The sequence below is a fragment of the Geotrypetes seraphini genome, chromosome 7 (genome assembly GCF_902459505.1).
Source record: "Geotrypetes seraphini chromosome 7, aGeoSer1.1, whole genome shotgun sequence".
Classification (NCBI taxonomy): Eukaryota; Metazoa; Chordata; class Amphibia; order Gymnophiona; family Dermophiidae; genus Geotrypetes; species Geotrypetes seraphini.
In genome coordinates this window covers 184,196,437-184,209,834 of record NC_047090.1, presented here as the reverse complement: position 1 = coordinate 184,209,834, position 13,398 = coordinate 184,196,437, and positions in this window count along the sequence as shown.

Sequence of the window (13,398 nt, the reverse complement as noted above, 5' to 3'; positions counted from 1 at the left end):
TGGCACACGTCCCTGCCGACTCTCCTGCTTCATTGCCACCCTGCACTCTGCCCTGATCTTGTCCTGCTCTCTGCCCCGAGCTCTGGATCTCTGCCGCCTTCCCTGCAGTGCGAGCCCACGGGTTTAAAGCGGGGCTGCACTATGGCGTGTTCCAGAACACGCTGCAGTGCAGCCCCTCTTTAAACCCGTGGACTCGCATTGCAGGGAAGGCGGCAGAGAGTAGGAGAGACAGGGCGGGTTAAGGCCTAGTAGGATTCACATGTTCTGGCTGATTCCTCCCCCCCCCCCTTCTCTGCCTGCAAAAGTGTCTTCCTTACGCGGAAAGAGCAAGCGCAGACCATCAACATGCAAAGAGATGATCTGCGCATGCATTGGGATCGCTCAGTAGCGATCCATGTGGTCAGTTCTTCCATTCGCCCCATTTAAATATTAGCCTGTGGTGAATTGGTCGGGCTGCCACGGATCGGACACGGATCGGTCACGATCAGGCAGGTTAGTGAATCGAGCCCTTAGAACCGCTTTTACAGCGCACTATCCTCGCCCTATTCTTATCTCCACCCCCTTTTACCTCCCTTTTAATTTATTTTTTAATGGGTCTGTACTACCCTGCTTTCTGTTTTTTACTTATTGTAAAGCCGCTTTGTAATTTAAAAAGGTGGGATAACAAATATTTAATAAACTTGAAACTTACAAAGAAAGACATTGAAAGAAAGAACTGAATCACTCAGGGTGCTGTAGGTTTAAACACAGACAATACACATATACAATCAACAAACCGAATGATCAAGGAGGACCAATTTCGAAAACTAACTGTTGTGATTTTTTTTTTTTTTTTAGGTGGTAAACACAATTCTCCCTAAATCCCTTCTCCAAACCCATCTACATGAATTGGTTAGCTAATACTTTTGTATGCCTGAGAATAAATAGAAATCTATTTCTGCTACAAAATAGAAAATAACCATATAGGACTAAATTCTATATATGGCACTGGAAAAATCAGCATGGAATAACAATGTACTTAGGGCTATTCTATAAACTGGTAAACGCTATAATCACATCCTCTGGCAACGAGTTCAGAACTAAACAATTCACTGTGGGAAAAAAAATGTCCTCCTATTTGTTTTAAAACCAATGTCCATGTAACTTCATTGTACTTTTGGGCTGGATTCTACAAACGCTTCCAGTATTGGCAGTAGCCGATTGCATTTCAGTCACGCAAGAGCCAGAAACGTAGGCCAGGGCTTTTGCGGTCTATATTTCTGGCGCCTATGTTTGATGTGAATTGTATCTACGTCAGCCCCAAAGGATGCCTGAGGTTGTTCCTGGCGGTGTCCGGTCAAAAGCGCGCCGGGACAAAGGCGCGCCCAGACAATTGAGCACAGCGCGCGCCGCCGTGCCGCTCTAAATTACTGTTTTTTTTACTTAACAGACATCGCGCCGCGTTGTGGGGGGTGTGGGGGAAAAAGTTCAGTTTACAGTAAAATGTGGAGGGTTACAACCCCCCAAACCCCCCATAACGCCGGCGTGATGTCTATTAAGTAAACTATGTCTATTAAGTAAACCCCCCATTGGAGCACCTAAAATCTGTAATTTAGAGCGGCACAGCGGCACGCGCTGCGCTCAATTGTCGGCGCGTGCTTTTGTCATTCGCGCCGTTGTCTATGAACCGTTTCTGGCATTAGCAATGCCTGCTTCAACCTTACGCATCCTTAGAAGCCACCGTAGATTCGATCTAGGTGTGATTTACATTTTTAGCTTTACACAATTTTAAGGTGTCTTTTAAACGGCTTTGACGTTTACGTCAGGCACCTAACTTATGGCGCCATTTGTAGAATATGGGCATTTGTTTTTGACCTGTTCTACACCATTCAGGATTTTATAGACGTCTATCGCGTCCCCCTTCAGCCATCTCTTTTCCAATCTGAAGACCCTCATCTTTTTCACCCTTTCTTCATGTGAGAGGAGTTCCATCAGATTCGCAACAGAGATGGTGGAGATGAGGATCGTATCTGACTATATTGTCCTGTGGCTGGACTTGACCAGCAGCCAGGTCCGTGCTGAGCCGGGACTTCGTGACTAACAAGTTACTCTCTTGTTCCACCTACTTTGCCATTGCCAATGAGAGGAGACAAGGGGTGAGAGCAATTTCTACACCTTGTATGGAGCTCTTGGTTTGGTGCAACCTAGCCTGCTTGCAGGGACCTTTTTTTTTTTCTGTTCGAAAAACTTTATTGATTTTATAAAATTACAAACCGTGAAGGTAAGCTTCAAGAGCATACAAGTAGAGAATGATACAGGGATAAATTTTTCCCCATCCCTGCAGGAACTCAATTTCCCTGTCCCATCCCTGCAAGCTTTGTCACTGTCCCTGACCCTGCCTCATTCCTGTAAGCTTAGCCTTAATAATAATAATAATAATAATAACAACAGTTTATATACCGCAATACCGTTAAGTTCTATGCGGTTTACAGAAGATTAGTGGGGTACAAGTTGAGTTGACGTACAAGTTGAGTTAACTTAAGGGATGTTGGAACAATGGGGAGAAAGGGCAAGAGAGGGGAAGGAGGGAAGTGGGTTAGCTCTCTAGGTATTTCAGGAATAGGTGAGTTTTGAGGCTTTTCCTGAATACCTCATAAGTGGTGGGCAATAGGAGTTGTTCTAGGTCTTTACCCCATAGAGCAGCCTGATGTGAGAGAAGATGCTCATGGTGTTTTTTTAGTTTGCATCCTCTAACCGGGGGAGAAACGAAGTGCGAGTGGGAGCTTCTCTTGTGTTTGTTGGCTGAGAAGGAGAATAGGTCAGTGATGTATTTAGGGGTTAGACCGTAGAAAACTTTAAAACAGAGGCAGGCGAACTTAAACTTTACACTTAACTGCATAAGCCTTGAACACGTAGGATTTTAAAACATTTGAGGCTTGTGCAGCTGAGGACAGAGCTTTCAGGAATGGGGTAGGGGCAGGAAAAGAACTCGCCGGGAGAGGACGGGAAAATGAGTTCCCGCGGGGACGGTGAAAAGTTTGTCCCCCGTGTCATTCTCTACTTTGAAGCCCAGGCAGCTTTGATTCCTTGTTACAAATCAAATAAGCAACACTGGACTGGAATCAAGAAGATACTGTACGAGATATTCATACTGAGTGGAAGTGAGAGACTGAGACACACATTTGCATATTGAAATGGTGATCCAATGCCCCTAAACACTGAAAGGCAAGGAAGAAGGCCTTCAATAATAATGAGCTTGGATCAAGAGAGGGCAAAGCTTGTGGGATTTTAAAAAAATAAACCCTCTCCAGTTGTGAGGACCTGATGAGATTAATTAGTTTAAACGGTATCTTAATTCGAACAAAGGCTGTGTTGTAGCAGAAGGGCCTGATTCCTATTGCGGTTTGGTGTACACAGTTTGAGCAGGCTCCTGTATGCTGGACAGCTGTCCCTAGTATCAAGGTCCGAACTGCTCTAGTCAAATTCCACTGAAGTGGATCTATCCAGCAGAGATTATTTCAAATATCCTAGTTCTAATATCAGCTAGACTCAGGCACATTTCAGTTTAATAAAGGTTTGATACTTTTGGATTTTCCTTTGACGCATTAACATAGTAGATGACGGCAGAAAAAGACCCGAATGGTCCTTCCAGGCTGCCCAACCTGATTCAATTTAATTTTTTTTTTTCTTCTTAGCTATTTCTGGCACGAATCCAAAGCTCTGCCTGGAACTGTGCTTAGGTTCCAGCTACTGAAGTCTCCATCAAAGTTCACTCCAGTCCATCTACACCCTCCCAGCCATTGAAGCCCTCTCCAGCCCATCCTCCCCCCCAACGGCCATATACAGACCGTGCAAGTCTGCCCAGTATTTACTATTATTTTCTGATTCTAGATCCTCTGTGTTCATCCCACGCTTCTTTGAACTCCGTCACCACCTCTCTCGGGAGCGCATTCCAGGCATCCACCACCCTCTCCGTAAAGTAGAATTTCCTAACATTGCCCCTGAATCTACCACCCCTCAACCTCAAATGATGTCCTCTGGTTTTACCATTTTCCTTTCTCTGGAAAAGATTTTGTTCAAGTATCTGAACGTCTGAATCATATCTCATTAAGGAATATTGTTAAATTTTTGTCTAAGGAATGTGGAGGAGGAAAGAAAGTGAAAGGGATCTGGCTGATCTGATGCGGATTTAGCAGTTTAAGGGAATCGAATCCGGTGACCCTGTTCGCTCACACTCCAGTTATGATTTTCTGATTCCTGAAGTTCTCATATATATATATATTTTTTTAATTATAACATTCATCCAACTAATTTGATGAACTCAAAATTTTTAGCAGTTTTAAAAAATATATCTTTATTCATTTTTAAAGCTACACTTGTGCATAATACATTATTTACATATAATATTAAAATTAAAGCACAATACACTTACCAAAATTAATAACAAAAATTATTTCCCCCCTCCCTTCCTCTAATTAATCAATCAATAAATTCCAATAAGAACATAACAACATATCCATTAAACAATTCCACAAAACTCCCTCCCCCTCCCAGGATGTGTATGATTCCCCAATTATCCAGAACAATCTTTAGAATACTTAGGGCTCCTTTTACGAAGCCGCGGTAGTGGTTTAATGCACGTAATAGCGCTAGCCACTACCGCCTCCTCTTGAGCAGGCGGTAATTTTTCGGCTAGCGTGGGGGTTAGCACGTGATTAAAAGTCACGTGCGTTAAAGCCGCTACCGCGGCCTCGGAAAAGGAGCCCCTAGTTAATGGTTCCCAAACGTCCATGAACTTTTTGTAAGTACCCTTTTGAATAGCTATAAATCTCTCCATTTTAAAAACATAGCACAGGGACGTCCACCAAAATGAATAATTTAATCTATCAAAGCTTGTATGTGGAAACAATTGTGTCCAAGAGGTACACATAAAATTTATTTATTTTTTCCAGTCCTCTCTGTACCATTAACAGCACTTGCCCAGAGGGGTTATGTCTAACTACAGACTACCTAGATCAGGGGTCCCCAAGTCCCTTCTTGAGGGCCGAATCCAGTCGGGTGTTCAGGATTTCCCCAATGAATATGCATGAGATCTATTTGCATGCACTGCTTTCAATGCATATTCATTGGGGAAATCCTGAAAACCCGACTGGATTCCGGCCCTCAAGGGCCGGAATCCAATCGGGTTTTCAGGATTTCCCCAATGAATATGCATGAGATCTATGTGCATGCACTGCTTTCAATGCATATTCATTGGGGAAATCCTGAAAACCCAACTGGATTGCGGCCCTCAAGGAGGGACTTTGGGGACCCCTGACCTAGATGACAGTCTGTCCTTCACCCGAGTTTTATGTTGAATTATACCTCGGATGAATCTCTTCTTAAAGGTAGTTAATAAATCCCAGTCAATAAAATAAATAAATGAGGAAAAGTATTTTTTTCAAGCCTCGAAAAAGCTTAATGTTCCTGATGAAGGGATCTCCTCCCGAAACCTGGCTTGGTTGAACCAGATATTGCTTCTGCCTTCTTCAGTTTCTACGCTCATTCAAGCTAAGTCGGCTGTGGTCTTATTGCGTAACTTGGGGATCAGACTGGGGAGGATTCTTTGAGTGTTTTTTTGCCATTTTTTCACTCTTTGTGATATTACACTGTTTGTGAATCACTTATTTGGATTTGATTTTGCACGTTTGATTTGGCACACGTGGAGCCATCTATGATGGTGTGCAGGCAGAGGTGTTTCACCTCTGTCTCCTTAGTGAAAGCGCTGGAGTTGTTTTCCCGTCGCTGAACGCTCACACTGAGATCGCCCCTCATTTCAAATATATTTATTATTTGATTTATTTGTTTTGTTACGGGTGATTGGTTGGCTAATCTCACTCATTGAATCCTTAGACAGAAGGAGGAAGTGGGCATCCCTCCTACCAGGGATTGTTTAAGGGTTTGGGCGCCCCTCCTGCCACGGATTGGGGGGATTCAGGGGTGGCGGTGGGAGGGAGTGGGCATCCCTCCAGATGGCCGACTTGCGGTGGGGTTCAAGGGTTCCCTGCTGCTGCCACTCAGCTGATCGTAGCAGGGATATTCCCTTGCCGCGATCAGCTCAACAGCAATGCGATTCTTTTAATGGTGTCTGTGACATGGACGCTGGTTAGAGAATCGGGGTGGTTAAGCGGGGTTAGGCATTTCTATATAGGATGCCCATGTGCGATTCTCAAAAGCTGAGGCCGGTTATCCTATACAGAACCGGGCCCTAAAGGCCTGATTCTGGTAACGATGCCTGCATAACAGGTGCCTACCGTGTGTCAATCACTGGCGTGTGCCACGTCCAGAATTGCATTTATTTTTTTGTACGGATGCCAGCGTTTTACAGACCTACATTTAAGGCATCTGCCTATGGACACCAAAGGCCACTTCTGGTGTAAGCCATGGCTATGCCAGCCTTAGGCATGCCTAGGCACTTCTGTAGGCGTGAATCAAATGCTTATATTGTAGGCGTGGTTAGCTGCATCAATGTTTTTTTTAAAAAGATGCATCCCAATGGGTCCATTAGATAGTGGTAGGATGCCTAATTCTGCCTAAAATCAGGACGCTGTTTTGAGAATCAGGCTCTATAGGTATATTGCAGATATACTTACCTACATAGAATCATATCGAAGATGATTTTCAAAGTTATTTACATAGCTAAATCTTACTAAAATTGCAAATTCCCTGTGTGGGGGTGGGGATGGGGGGGGGGTGACATATGTTGTGTGCAAACTGAGAAAGATACACACAGATTGTATTCAAACAGATGTGCATTGTTTCATAAAATTCTTCCCACCACAAAAGATGGCACAGAAATCCAGGGGTACAGGGGAAAGTAGATTAAAACGTCCCTTTGAAATTTGCTGTAAACTCAGCAGATCAGAAAAAACCCCTCTCTTTCCTCTCCCCTTCTTCCCCCCCCCCCCCCCCCCCCCGTTAATTTGCACCAAAGAGACAGCGAAAAACTGCCCTTGCAAAGCCAAAGATTGGAACCCATGGGCATTTGACCAACATCCTAAGGCACTTGCCTGCACCTGTTCTGTTCACACTGCCGCCACCCTGCCCCCCACCCTCCGAAATGCTAATTGCCCTCCTTATAGATGATGTGTTCAAAATTATAACCATTAATGTCTAGCGGATGCTCGTCTCCCTTGCTTTCACCTGAGGTATTAATGGAAGTCGGTCTACTGTTTCGAGAGCGTTTGAAACCCACAGAGAAGCGTAATAAGAACTCCACTCAGGATGCATTAGTGAAGCTAGATGAGAAAACAGAAAAAAATTTGATGTGGCTTCTGTCTGTGCTGCAAAATGCAATCACCTTGCACAATTAGTAGTACTGGAAACCATTAATTAAATCAATGTGGCAGCTACAGAAGCTTTATTTATCAGACAGGGAGCAGGGAGGGAGGGTTACGTTTCAGAGACAGAAGGCTTGAAGCTGAGAGCCGATCAGAGCTAATAATTACATTTCATGATTTTATTTACGCTGTCCTGAGAGTCTACTGCTAGAAGTACTCTGCATGTAAGGGGCATCACACGGAAAAGGTTTCCTTTTCTTTAAATTTCTGTGGCCTGTGAAATGAATTTCTTATGGTATCTAGTAAATATATTTTAGGGATTTGAAATGGTCATCGTGGGCCATAGCGATGAGCCAACGATGACCTACTTCAACTTGTAACTATGTATTTGTAACTATAATCTAATTATATTAATAACTGTACTGATCTATCTATACTAACATAGAAACATAGAATATGACAGCAGAAAAGGGCCGACGGCCCAACAACTCTGCCCAATCATGGTCCCTTCCACCCTAGAGAAACTATCCTCTATCATATCTCTGTAGTGACCCCACATGTTTGTCCCATCGTCTCTTGAAGTCGAGTGTGCTACTAGCCTCGACTACCTGACGTGGAAGACCATTCCATCTATCAATCACCCTCTCGGTAAAGAAGTATTTCCTGGTGTCCCCATGAAATCTTCCTCCCCTAAGCTTTAGCGGATGTCCTCTTGTCACCGTGGGACCCGTAAGAGTGAAGATTTCCTCCTCCTCCTCGATGCGGCCCGTTATGTACTTGAAAGTTTCTATCATGTCCCCCCTTTCTCGGCGCTCCTCGAGCGAGTATAAGCGCAGACTGCTCAGACGATCTTCATATGAAAGATCTTTAAGTCTTGAGACCATCCTTGTGGCCATTCTCTGAACTGACTCAATTCTCTTCACATCCTTTTGGTAATGTGGCCTCCAAAACTGGACGCAGTACTCCAGGTGCGGTCTCACCATGGATCTGTATAATGGCATTATAACTTCGGGCTTTCGGCTGATAAAGCTTCTTCTGATGCAGCCAAGCATTTGTCTAGCCTTTGCTGAGGCTTTCTCCACCTGATTTGCAGCCTTCATGTCTTCACGGATGATTACTCCCAAGTCCCTGTCTACTTCAGTTTTTGTTAAGTTTTCTCCATTTAGGGTGTATGTAGTGCAAGGATTCCCGCTGCCAAGATGCATCACCTTACATTCTTTGGCATTAAAGTTTAGTTGCCAAGTACTGGACCATTGTTCTGGCAAAAGTAGGTCTTGTTCCATAGTGTTTTGTGCGGCTGCGCTGTTAGGTTCAGTTGCCCTGCCCACAACGTTGCACAGTTTAGCATCGTCGGCAAATAACGCAATTTTGCCTCGAAGTCCTTGAGTCAGATCCCTTACAAAGATATTAAATCGCATTGGGCCCAAGACCGAGCCCTGCGGCACTCCACTGGTCACTTTTGACGGTTTTGAGGGAGTACCGTTTACCATCACCCTTTGAAGTCTGCCGCTAAGCCAGTCTTCTACCCATGCAGTCAGCATTCCTCCTAGTCCCATTGCGTTCATCTTGTTCAATAACCTGCGGTGTGGAACACTATCAAAAGCTTTACTAAAGTCCAAGTACACGATGTCAAGGGCCTCCCCCCTCCCCCCGTCCAGCTTTTTGGTTACCCAGTCAAAGAAGCTTATCAGGTTGGATTGACAAGACCTTCGTAAGGTCCATGTCAAACTGTCCATCGTAACTTCCCTGGTAAGTGACCCAATCTCTTGTAATATAATCTGACCTTGAACTGAATAGTTAAAGGCGGAATGGAAAACTTGATTAACATAACATAACATAACAATCTAGGCCCCTAACTTTATAGAATCAGGGCCTTAATGCACAAAATTTGTTAGTGTGTGCTAAATCCGTTAACACACTTTAGTAAAAGGACTCTTTAATTTTGTTTCTTCCTCATGTCATGTATGGGAATTTTCATTTTTTTTTAAAAGGTTTTCCATTATGGGGACAGTAACATTGGCAATGTGCATTCTTTTGGAGAATTAGCACAGTATTTCAGAAGAGTAGACTTCTCCCTCCATATTCGCGGTGGATACGTTCCGGCTATAGGCGCGAATATGGAAAAACCGTGAATGACTTTTCAATATGTTATTCGTGGTTTTGGAGAAAGTGACATCATTATTGCTATTGAAACCGCAAATAAGAATCCCCAGCGCTAACAGAACTGGTATGGGAGCTTAGATAAATTCACCGCACCTGCACACCTGCTATGAACCCCCCCCCTCCCAGCAAAAGACTCCAAATTTAACTTTTGAATGTTGGTCAAGGAAAGCTGCCTCCGAAGCGGTGAAGTATGGAGAAAACTACATTATAAGGCGAAGCAAAGACCTAAAGAGCCAATCAGAAAGGCAAGTGAGGGAGGTGTCCAAAAAACTGATTGCTCACGTCGTTATTGGATGCGGGCAGCTTTGTCCCCTCTAAAGTCCAAAGGTAGCCTTTCAATTACAGACCGCGCGCTGCTCCTTTACCAATTGCTCTGCTCCTCCCCGCTCGCTTCTTTTATAGGGACGGCGTCCTACGAGTCTTGACGTCAGTGTTGCCAGTGGGGAGTGTTTCCCACCAAATTGGGCTACTTTTGAGGACCAGAGGAAGAAAATTAGTGGCGTTGGCGGATCAGGCTTTTTTGTGCTACTTTCCTGGAGCGTGTGTGGGTTTTTGTCGTATTCAACCTGGTGTTTCGGTCGTCTCGCTCTGAGTTCTGTTAGTGCTGGGGATTCTTCTCCTTTAAAATTCATTGAATATTATTATCTATTTGTGACTTGGTACTTGGTGCGCTTCAGGGTTCCTGCTATGAGAACCTATTGAGTTTACTGATGACGTTTTGGGGGTGGAGTCAGCCGATGAAAAATCACGAATAAGTGAAATCGCGAGTGCCGAAACTGCGAATACAGAGGGAGAAGTGTACACACTGTTTCCTGATAGTGTGAACATGTGCGTATATACACACTGTGGCCCTGAGCTTATAAATAGCACCTAACTTCTAGGAACTGAAGAGCACGAAGGTTAATCATCTGCTAGCTCCCATTTATGCCAGGGTTTCCGTGGCCAAAATGAGAGCGCCTAAGGCAAAACCAGTCACAGCTTTATTAATTTCCATAAACAGCCACTTAATTTACCTCATAAACATCACCCCTTTGTAGTTAGATGGTCAAGAACTAACAATAAACATTTGACATGTCCTTGACTGGATCTACGGTTCTGCACATGAACTGTACTCTGAACGCCATCTCCCAAATGATAACAGTCCCGTACTCAACATTCTCTTTGTACCGGTAAACGCAACAAATCCTGGGTTGGCGGGCGAGTTGAAGCACTCCACTCTCCCAGGCTCCTAGCAAATTATTTTCCCCGCCCAAAGCCATTATGAAACCTAGTTCCCCAACACCACTGGTTAGAGCAATTCCTCTTAACCATGTTCCAATCAGTATCTTCCTTCATTGTCTTCAACCTCTTCCCCAACCTATTCTGGTCTCCCCTTGTTGCCTAACAAATTAACTCCATCACCTCTGAATTTCCAATTATCCTACCCAAACCTTTCCCTCCCCCTCCCCTCAGCTCCATCACATGAGAAGGTACCATGATCGTATATAATGTTTCGTTAAATGTAAGGGCCCAGTTTTTAGAATTACCTTTAACAAGTCTACTGGCACAGTGCAAGAACTTTGTAAGAGAAGTATGAGTTTTTGTTGTGTATCTACAGAATGTAATTAAAGGTTAGAAACACATTATTAGCTGGTGTTGATGACTGCATTCTGGAAAGATCCTCTTATAATGATCGTAGAAGATCGAAGCTAGCAATGACAAATGATAAGGACATTCGTTTCTCTATGCCAGGCGGCAAATAATCTTAACAGTTATTAAGGGAGTTACAAGAAGTGCTCAGTTCTGTTCTCTGAGAATGTAACCGAAGATTTGGTGCCTAGGCATTACGAAAATGGAATCCATGTACTATGAAAGCCTAGAAGCTTTACTTGAGATTATAATTTAATAAGATGTGAGAGAACATGGTATCACTGACACACCATGTAATCATTTGTTCTGCAATTCTCTTCCACATCTAAAGTATCAGACATCCAAATTAGATTCTTGCTATTGCAGATATACTCATTATTTGAATTTTTTGTCATAAGATTTTGCAAAGAACTTCTTCCACCTCGGGCTGCATTCCTGGTTCTTGTGGAGCGTAATGCAAAGCAATTCAAACTCTTAATTTTCAATATGAACTCATCCAGACACTTTTTTTTCCCTATGTAAGTGACATTTATTAAGAGTACCCAAGTGAACGTAACAATAAAATATGTTTCTCAGGTGACGCGAGCGCCAATGTGTCACGGGGATTGATCCATTGCGGCTTTGCTGTTTCATTAGGCTTTCAGAGCTGCTAGTTGTATATGGAGGGAGACATCAGTGAGGAGAAAAAGACTTACCCTCTCTTTTACTATGGTGCGCTAATCTAATTAGCGAGCGCTAATTGGTTAGCACACCTTAGTAAAAGAGGATTTTGGTACTGGGACAGGAGTCTGGGTTGCAATTATTATGATGGAAGCGTTCTAGACCACTTGCACTTTGCCTAATAAAGATTTAAATATAGCTTTCAATATACGAACTCCCCAACACCACTGGTCGGGGAGCTCGTATATGTTGCTGGGTAGTTCAAAATGCTGCTGCTCATTTGATCTCAGGAAGTCCTTTGTATAGTCAACATTGCGCCAGTTCATAAGCAGTTTCATTGGTTGCCTGTTCAATGGCGGATTCATTATGAAAATTTTAATGCTAATTTTTAAAATTCTTTACGAACAATGACATCACATCACATAACTTTATTCTTCTATACCACCATAACCAAACGATTTCTAGGCGGTTTACACAGAAGAGGGCTGGACAATCAGTGAAGTACAATTGATTAAAAAAATATGACAAGAATTTCATGCTTATTCAAGTTTCAAGTTTCTTCGTTATTTGATTGATCGCCTATCACAGTTACTAAGCGATGTACATAAACTATAAATATAAGGTAAACAATAACAAGGGTATATAAAAAATATAAAATCTTTTAAAAATAGACCAATTACAACAGGAAACACTAGGATAGAAGGGAGCGAAATACATTTTATGATAGGTAAGGAAGAACATTTAAGGGTAATATACAAAGGGAAAGGGAAAACGAAATAGTTTATTGGGAGTAAAATACACAATTGAACAAAATGAACGGCAGTTATAAAGAGCAATTGGCATTTCAATTAGATATTGAAAGCGTCTTTAAAAAGAAAGCTCTTAAGTTGGCTTTTAAATTTATCAAAATTTTTCTCCTGTCTTAAGTAAAGTGGGAGAGAGTTCCAAGTTTGTGGTGCTGTAACGGTAAAAATATATTGCCTTCGTGTATTAATCATTTTAAGGGTAGGAATAACCAATAAAAGTTGTTCATTCGATCTTAAAGTTTTTTGAGAAGAATATGGAATTAAAACTTTGTAAATAAATGATGGAGTTTTGTATAGCAATGATTTAAAGGTGAGTAAAGATAATTTATAAAGAATGCGGTGTGCCACAGGGAGCCAATGTGCCTTTTGAAGTAACGGGGTGACATGATCAAACTTTTTGGCCCCCATAATTAATTTGATGGAAGTGTTTTGGATAATTTGTAATCTTCTAATTTCTTTTTGGGCCATTCCTTTGAATAAAGCATTACAGTAGTCAATTTTTGAAATAATCAATGAATGAATTAATGTATTTAAAGATTTGGGACAGAGGAATTTTGAAATAGAGCGGATTTGACGTAACCTGTAGAAAGTATTGTTGACCACGTAGCTAATGTGGTCATGATAAGTAAGATTTCCATCTAAAATGATACCTAGTATCCGGATTTTATTTACTTGTTTGAGCGTAACTCCTTGTATATTAATAGAAACCGCTATTTTATGATTTTCTTTCCAGGGAAAGAGTAAAGTGTTGGTTTTATTAATGTTTAAGGACAATCTGTTTTGGTCCAGCCATAGATGAATCTGTTTAAGTTTTTCATTAATGGTGGCAATTTCTGACGGAT